Source organism: Anthonomus grandis, chromosome 16, assembly GCF_022605725.1.
Source record: "Anthonomus grandis grandis chromosome 16, icAntGran1.3, whole genome shotgun sequence".
In the NCBI taxonomy this organism is placed as follows: domain Eukaryota; kingdom Metazoa; phylum Arthropoda; class Insecta; order Coleoptera; family Curculionidae; genus Anthonomus; species Anthonomus grandis.
Window position 1 is genome coordinate 12198227 of NC_065561.1, and position 9392 is coordinate 12207618.

The following is a 9392-nucleotide window of genomic DNA, read 5'->3' on the forward strand; positions in this document are numbered from 1 at the left end:
CAATTTCTCTTCCTTTTACTACAACGAGGCATAGGACAGTATAGAGTAAAATCTTTCCTTCACTTTTCCCAGGGTCTTTGTTAATCCAAGGTGTTCTCCAAGTACATGGATTTCCTCTAGTAACTTCGAAATCCGATATTTAGGCACAACGATTGGCCTCTTTCCTCTTTGCCGTCGTGTCAACCATTTTCCGCTGCAAGAGTCATCTTCCAAAATTAGGGAGTTCCATTATGCCCAATATGACTTAAAATTGGCAGATACTTGGCAACTTCTTCCCTAGTTTGCTTTTTCCGTTCCTTTATCCAGGTTAAGATAAAGGAAAAATAAAGGGATTAGGTTGGTCTCTTATGAGATCTCCGTTTTTGCCAGGTATTTTTACTTTTTTTTCTTGGGCATCTTGGATTCAAGACTTCTATGCCCGTATTGCTAGGGTCAGTACCCAGTAGAAATTTTCCTTCAGGTAAGGGATAGTCCAGGTTACGTGCATTTGTCAAAGCTCTTTAATATGATCGAAAGTTTCTTGACAGTCTTGGGACCATTGGAATTTTCGTTCTCCTTCTGTCAGCCTGATCTTTGACCTTGTCTTTGACGGTCTGGAACTGGTTAATCCTTGACAGTTTTTACCTTTGCTTTGTCAACTGATTCAGTTCCTTGGTTGGAAACGATGTCACCCAGATATATACGGCACGGCCCTTCGAAACAGATGACATTTATTTGAGCTCAAACCAAAACCTCAAAGCTTCAGGAACACTTCTACATTCTTCTAGTGGTCCTCAAACGATTTTCCTACCACAATAATGCCATCAAGGTAAGCCAGACAAGTCTTCCAGAACAGTCCTCTTAAAATCTTTTTTATAAGACATTCAAAAGTGGCAAGAGCATTGCACAGTCCAAATGGCATCACGTTAAATTGTGATAATCCAGTACCCACCATGAACGCTGTCTTTTCCTGATCTCCAGAGGCTAATTCAACTTACCAGTATCCACTTGTCAGATCTAGCGTGGAAATGTCTTTGATTCAGCAAGGATATCCAAATTCACATCAATCCGAGGAAAAGTATACGTATAGGTGTTCGTTTTAGTAACATTAATTCGCTGCCGGTAATCTACGCAGAGTCACCAGGTCTTTTTTACCACAATCTGGTCTTCTTTACCAGTACCACCGGCGAAGACCATGGACTAAGGTTGGAGATAGAACCGTCTCCAATACCTTCCTTGGTTATTCTCTCAACAGTGTTATCAGGCCTCCTCTCTCTTGGCTAGTGGCAGTCTTCGAGCTGTCTGCCAGATGGGAAGAGCAGTTCCTGTATTGATTTTGACTGGACTATGTTGGTCCTCTCTTTCTTCTCAGAACATCAAAAACAAATCATCAAAACATCAAAAACATCTCGATATCTGTAGACCAAATGCTTTATCATCGGCTTTCTTTGGTCTGGTCTTAGACTCGAGTCTGACGACGATACCAGCTCTTCTAATTCTTTTGGAATGACTTCCCAGCTGGTTTCCACAGCCGCAACTTATCGAAGTATTGCTGAAACCTTAGAGGAGTGTCCTTATTCCGTGTCCTTTAATATCACAGGTTAATGATTGGCATTCATTACCTTCATAGGAATACTCCTTTCAGCGCGTACACGGGTCTTTCGGAGTGCCTCCAACCAACAGCCTCGTCATGTATTGCAGGTTCGAAGATGACATAGCATGGTCCCTTTCACCATCTGTGGTCTTGCTGTCAACGCAGCTCCAAAACGGTCTCGCTTTATTCCGGTATCAAAGTTTTTTCCGGAAGTAGGACTCGAACACTGTAATTCCTCTCCTGATGTAAATCAAATTCCTCATCGTCTATCTTCAGAGACCTGCTTTGCCCTATTTTTAACACTTCAATTTCCGGTTCTGGCGACTACGTTCTCCAATAGCTTCCCTAATCATCTACTTGACTGATTCCTTAAAGTCGTCACCCTTTGGAATCGTTTCTTCGTGTACTTGGTAGCCTCGAATTTAAGAGCCCGTGTTAGTGCATCTACTAGCTTAGGTGGATGTGCTAGTAGAAAGGGCTGCCTCATTTCACCGTCGCGAAATCCATCTAGGAATACATGAACTTCCATAATCCTTTCCTGAACTTCCGGATATGTCAGTCGAACCAAACGTGCAATATCAGCTTCACATTCTCGCAAGACTGCCATGACTTTTGCCACCAATTTTTCATCTGCGTATGGTAAACATATTCCAGGTGACTGGCCATAACGCATTTCCAAATGCCTTCTATTCTTTCTAGGATAGTGGAAGCATCTCTCTTCAAGGCCTACTTTAAGGCAGTCTCCTTCTTCCTGGATGACCAACAGTTTGCTTTCGCAGCCGCTTCACACGGGCGCTGATAAATATTGATGTAGTATCATCAAATTAAGGCGGTTTGAGGTGCATCAGCTCAACAGATTCCGTATTGCAACAAACGTCGTTCTTGTCATCCCCTGCTGAAGGTCTACAGGGCAGCTCATCAAAAGATTTGTGTTGCGATTCTGTTTTGATCTTCCTGGATCCCGTCCTCCATCAATGAAAGAATTCCTTCCGACTTTCTAAGATCTTTTCTTCCAACCTGGCATATATTTCTTAGTGTGGCACAGTTTTCTTCCAGTTTTGCAAAATTTTTTTGCACTTTTGCAGTAATTTCCAGCAAATCACCTATAACAGTGTGATCATTTAACTTCTTCTTTAAGTCTTAAAAGTACATTTATTTTTTATAATATTATAAAATACATTATTTATTATTGGTGGCCGCTCCACATCACTAGTTTTCCGTTGAAAAGCCATAATTAATTTAATTGAGGGTATACGAAACTCAAATTCTCTTCTCGGGATTCTTAGGTCTTTGTATTGCTTCTCCATATATCAAAAATCCACAGGCCAATTATCTAAGAAGCGAACTTTAATACTTTCGACTTCTGGTTTAGGATACCTCTTTATTTTCATTATAGCGTTGCATAATGTATTTAGCTTGAACTCGTTACCTACAATTTTACCATTATCTTATAAGAAAATCATGCAAATAATCACAGTAAGAAGAAAATTTGTGTAGTTCGAACGACGAGGCGCTTGGTCAACTTACTGCTAGAAATAATTATTTATCAGAGGAAACAAGAAGGAAAAAACGTAACAGGTTTTTACTATGTAGTATAAAAACCTGTTAGGGAAAAGAAAAACGTACTCCCGTAATAACTTATTGAATTAAAGATGATAATGAGTAAATTGCACGTGATTGGCATGTTTACCTGTGAATGAACGAAAAAACTCCTTTAAGGTTTTTTGTCACTTGTTGCACCCTTATTTAAAAAATATGTTAGTAAGATTATTATGAGTATAATACCAGATGAAAGATTTATAAAAGAAATGTTACTGACTGGATTATTAACTTGTACAAGTTTGCACATTTATTCATACTGCTTGTTTAATATAAATGTACACAGGTTGAAGCAGGTTTACACAAAATTAATAATCAAGCTTATTAATTGCCAAGTAGAGATTTTTTGAGCAAAACTCCAGATATCAGTATAAAAGACATCACGATCTCTAAATTAAATAAGACATTTATCTGAGAGAATTATCTTTGGTGGGTACGAAGCTTTTTACATTAACTAACATTTTTTTAGCTAGAACAAGCGTCATAGTTTTTCTTGCTCGACTATTAAGTCAAAACAAACCTTAGACTTCTTTAACGCAGCGTAAACCTATCGCTTATCATTATTATTCAACCATGGAGGATATTAACTTAAAAGGGCTGCCAGCTTGCTCAACCGGTTCGATACGGTGCCTTCGCCAATTACTTGTTTACATAAGCGTAGTAGCCATAGCCGGAGGTCTATTTTATACTACACGTTTTCTCATTAAAATATAAAGTATGAAATTATGTTAATGTACTATTGAAAAAACAATATTCCAGAGAAAGATTAATTAACACACTAAAAATTTGCGGGTAGATACTTCAATACGATCCCGGTAGAGAACAAACCTACTTCAACGTATGTGACCTTGCCCACGCGATCTTTGTTCTCCACCTCCCTTCCTGGGGTCAAAGCATGTCCATCATCTCCTGGATACTACCTCACCAAAATCCCTTCATTCCCGGAATAAAAGACAAAAGGCAATGAATACATAGAAAATGAGAACAAGTTATCACTGCAGAGTTAGAAAAAGAAATTGAAAATATTAAATGGGATATGCTGGGTCTTTGTAAGCCCCGACTGCAAAGTGAAACATGGACAATCTTGAAAACATATTATATACGAGAAGAACTCAGATATTTACTTTGCACATGGAGACGCAGACGTGGCGATCATGAATCATAAAGGGCTTAAACACATGATTACAACCTGGTGCCACAGTATAACAATAAACTTTTATTATTTATAACAATAAACGTTTATTGTTATACTGTGCTGGTGCAGTGACAGATCGAGTGTGACTTTTATTATTTATAACAATAAACGTTTATTGTTATACTGTGCTGGTGCAGTGACAGATCGAGTGTCACCGTCAAAATTAATAAGCGATGAAATGTGCAAACAATTCAAACCTACGCTGCAACAAACACAGTAGACGACCTTGAGGTAGAACAATTATACGAAGACATATCACTTGCAGGAAAACAGGAAACCAAAACTTGCAGTAATGGAAAACCTGAACGCGAAGATTGGGAAGAGCACACATCAGGAAGAGAAACACATTGGAAATTTTGAATTGCAATTTAGAAATAATAGAGGGTATATGTCAATTTTTGGACATGTCGCCGTTCACAATCAATTTGATACTGGTTGCGATCACAGGGCAGGAAGAGCAATTTAGGAAATTAGAGATTGGAGAGAAAGAAACTATTCAAAAAACCAAGATTTCCAATAGTAATAGAGATAACAAATATCATAAACATTAACAAGAGTTAGAAAACTGAACATGCTCCCCCGAAGATCTAAACAAACAACCGGGAGTATAATCCAAGTTTCAGTCAAAAAAAATCTGCTCGCGCAAGAGAAGATCAAGATAAAGAAAAAAGTTTATTAACCCTTGACTGACGTGGTGACATTTCGGGACACAAACCACAGTATAACAATAAATAATAAATTTTATTGTTATACTGTATAATAAATAAAGTTTATTGTTATACTGTGCACAAACCACGTTGTAGGGTCCCTGGGATTCTCAACAAGTTCTCCCTGGGGCAATTTTTTGACAACAGATTATGACAGTTAGCAACACTCTTTTATATTTTTTGTTATTTTAGGGTAAAAAGGGCTTTCCATAAAAAAACTTTAGAAGAAAATTAACTTTATTTTAGCATAAAACAAAAAGGGTATTCTATTTAATAAAAAACAATTTTTTTTTCTAAATGCGTAGGCAACCTTACGCCATGAAAATATTCGGTAACCAACTACTGTAGCTTTTCCTTTGTAGTATTACCTGCAAAATAAAAATACTTGGTTATTCAAAAGATATTTATACAAAAATCTGCAAGGATTATTTACCGTGATTTTTTTTTCATTTATCCACTTCCATCGACATCAACGAGGCAGTTTTGGCATATTTTCCCACAACATTGCAGGCAGATTGGCTTTTTGCATTTTGTGCATAAATAAAAAGTCTTCCTCGGTAATCTTGGGTTGCAACGTGAGCAGTATTTTCTTGCGTTTCAAGGTGAAACTTTTGGCTCTTCGTCGTTCAGTGGTTCAGCTGCAATTCCTAGTACTTTTTTGATACTTTCTCTCAAATGGCTTAGTAGACGAGGGTTGGCGGCTCTTTGATAAAGAAGAGGAACATATAGTTGTTTAGCCAGCAGTTTTATAAATTCAAGTCTTGATAACACCTACCTGTTTTTATGAGATTGATAAATTATATATGCATTCAATCCACTCATATCTACAACTCTATAGAATATCGCCATTGGCCATCGTCTTGTACGTCTGCTACATGAATACTTGGAACATTTTTCGTCCACGGCATCCACACCTGATTTCGTGTTGTTGTATTCATTTTTCTCCTGCAATCCTGTATCTGGGTCAACATTTTTAATGTGGTGCATGGATGAAAGGAGGACAATAGCTTTGCCCTTCTTCGGTACGATCGATAATAAAGTTATTGATTTGGTAAAGCCATAGAGACATGACCCTACTTTTCTTGTTCTGGAAGGAAGGAATTCTGGAGGTACTTTACGCTTATTTTTTTTTAGTGTACCAACGTACGTGAGTTTGGTTTTTAATAAAATATCCACTAGTTCAATTGAACTGTACCAGTTGTCGCCTGACATTCCTGTTGGTCCCAAAGATTGGTTTGCAAAGGCAAACAACAGCTCCTCTGAAGTGTCGCTACCTTTGCCACAATATATTTAGGTCTTGTACACATAATGACTTCTGGCATCAGCTAAGCATTGCACCTTCACTCCATATTTTTCAAGTTTACTGGATATGTCCATTTTAACGACAGTGACCTCTAAAACCCACAAGCATTTCATCTACCGTAACATTTCCACCCAAAATATAAGCAGCCTGTGAATTTTTGTTGAGTTTTTTCAACATTTCTGATATTGCAGCCGCTGAATCAACTTTCATTCGCTTCTTTCTTTCGTTGCGTGTATTAAATCAAATACATGGCAGAAGCACTTGAAACCTACGGGCTAAAAAAACCAGTCGAAATATTTCCCTTCCAGTTCTATCTGTGGCGAACATAGCTTCTATACTTTCGTTATTTGATTTAAATATAGATGTCAAGTGCAAGAGACCAAGGAATCAATTAATCTCAATTTCGTTGGTGTCTCTAAATTCAGTGCGATTCTCATTGGAAGCCTTCTGTCTGTACTCCTGTAATTTTAGGTTAGTGTAATGTACCATAACTTCTAACATGTCTTGGCTAAAAATTTTTTTCCAGGCGTCAATTAACTCTATGTTATTATCAGCGTCAAATATGCCACGCATAGAAGGGAGGTTTAGAATGTTGTGGCTGGGAGTGCGACGTTTCGTGTAAGTTCAACCGATGACTACTTAAAACGATTTTTCCCATAATCATTTTTTTTACATGTTCATCCCTTTCCTGATCTAAGTTCTCCTCTTCTATTTCGTCCACAACATTCTCGACTTCTGCAGATATATCGATTTCTTCCTCGGACATTTCACTTTCGGATTCATGTGCACTGAAAATATGTTCACCATCTTCGATACTATCTCCTTCCAGATCAGAAGAATCACTGCCCAATTCATCATACTACGCCTGAACAGTCTCTTCAAACTCGGGATCACCCGATTGCTCCGTTTCTAAAAAAAACCCACGAAAACTACGTTGTGAGGTCTCAAGGACTACCACGCGCTTGGTTCAAGAGTGACTGACAATTTTGTCGGGCTAACATGATTTTACTGAGACCATAGTGGGAAAGTACTAAAGAGCGCCCCGCGCTGGGATAAAAGACTAAAGATGAATACGTGTTAATATAGTTCTGGGAGTCCCTGGGACACCACAACGTCTGTTAAAGCAGCACTAATTATCTTTCATAATGGTGTGCAGCATAGCTGAAGGTATAGTCACTATTTTTATTTATGATTCCCAGGATAAATGTTTCTTAAAGACAGCTCAACGTTTGAACAAAAGGCATTCTGGTCAAACTCTCCAAACTCGCAACTCCAGCATAGAATTGTTTAATGCTGTGCTGTATCCAGAGAAGCATTTGGAAATGTACGTGAAGAATTTGAAAGTACCTAGGCTCGATTATTGTCTTCAAAATAGTGTTTTTATTACTTGTTTGCCTTGATAGAAAATAATTTTTTGAAATGTGGCTTTCTATGGTATCATTGGAAAGCATTTTTCAAGATGATGTATATCACTCGACCCCCCCTTTCTATCTAAGGTTTTAGGGATGTATCTCACCCTGTTTAATGTGTTGTAGATAATGGTGAGATAGATTCAGTTTTTCTTTTCTAATATATGGCAATTTAAAGTTTTTAAATTGTCACCCTGTATACTGCCATCAAAATGTGGAACGCTTTACCGCGAAAAGTAAAAAAGTTAAAATTTAACATTTAAAAAATTTCTATCGGGCTGGCAGTTTGAGCGGTAAAATGATTACAGAATGGCTATTAATATAAAATATGCTATAAAAGAAAATTACTTTTATATCCCTCGATGTTGGGATGTTGTTTATTCTGTCGGCTCTATTAGGTTTTTCCTGAGATGCTTTACAGTCACTTTTATAGTGGAGGGATTGTATTATTTATTAAATAGTTAAATACAGATAAATATAGGTGTTAGGTTAATTAGGGTCTTTTCGCATTTGGCCAGCATTTCTGTTAGCGGTTGTATAATCGAGAAAAGATCCTTTTTTGTCAATTTAAAATTTTGTTTTACTTATATTATTTGAGCCATTATCAAACTAGGGGCATATTCTCGAAATTTTTTTTTTTATATTTTAAATTAAAAACTTTTTAGGTTTATGAATAGCCAAGATGGTACTTGTCTTTTTTTATATGAAAGTCATGCTTAATTTTTTTATACATATATTGAAATTTTGGAAAAAAGAAAAAATAGGTGGTAAAGGAGTGAACAATCAAGCAATTTATTTAGAAAAAGGTACAAAACCGATTATGAGAAATAAACTGAAACTTCTATCAAACTTTGGAGATAATATTGATGAAAGCGTTTTAGTAAACCTGTACCTTTTTACCTCTTATGTCACATCTCGTGAATCTTTCAAAAGTTTATTGACTTCTGTATTTGGACTATAATTTGTTTTACATGTATTTACTTTTCTTGTGCCCTATTGTATCGTTGTTTATATTTTTCTACTTTTTTTGTTAGCTCGTTCACTTTTTCTTGCAATTCTCTGTTTTCTATTTTAAGCTTCTTTCGATTTTTTCGGGCTGTAGTTTTACCAGTTATATTTTGTCTACTTGGAGTAACCTGTTGACCAGCTACATTATGAACCAATTCTAACGGTCTTGGTTTTAATGAAGGAGTTGCGGGTGGAGTATTAACTGCTAATTCTTTTTGAAAATTTGCATTTTCCCTTTTTCTTAATCTTGTTCTTCTAACCCAGTCTTTCCAATCTTTGCGAGCGGTTTTTTTTCTCTATTACTTAATTGGGAAGTCGTTCTAATTTTTCCACATTCTTTTCTTTTTTGATATCATTCCTTTCTAACTTTTTGTTTATATTCTTCATACTTGCCCGCATCTGCTTTTATTCTTTTCTTCATTCGCTGCATGTTCACTCGAACTTGCTCTTTTCGCGTTTCAGCGGCTGCATCCACTGAAGGTCGCTTTGCTTTTGGCATACTAGTCTAAATTAAAGAAAAAAAAAGGGTTGCTATCTGTAAGTTAAGCATCTTTTTATCTAATCAAATTTTAACCTTGGTAGGCTTAAACTATAAACA

General features: G+C 36.8%; 1 long non-coding RNA gene across 1 annotated transcript; it reads right to left on the reverse strand.

Moving 5' to 3' along the window:
* Positions 1-5315: 5315 nt before the first annotated feature.
* Positions 5316-7069, reverse strand: LOC126745917 (uncharacterized). The gene is made up of 3 exons (XR_007663753.1): positions 5850-7069; positions 5508-5777; positions 5316-5442 (listed from the first exon to the last, which is right to left on the reverse strand). It is a non-coding gene; the product is annotated as an uncharacterized LOC126745917 (long non-coding RNA).
* Between the last annotated feature and the right edge of the window lie 2323 nt (positions 7070-9392).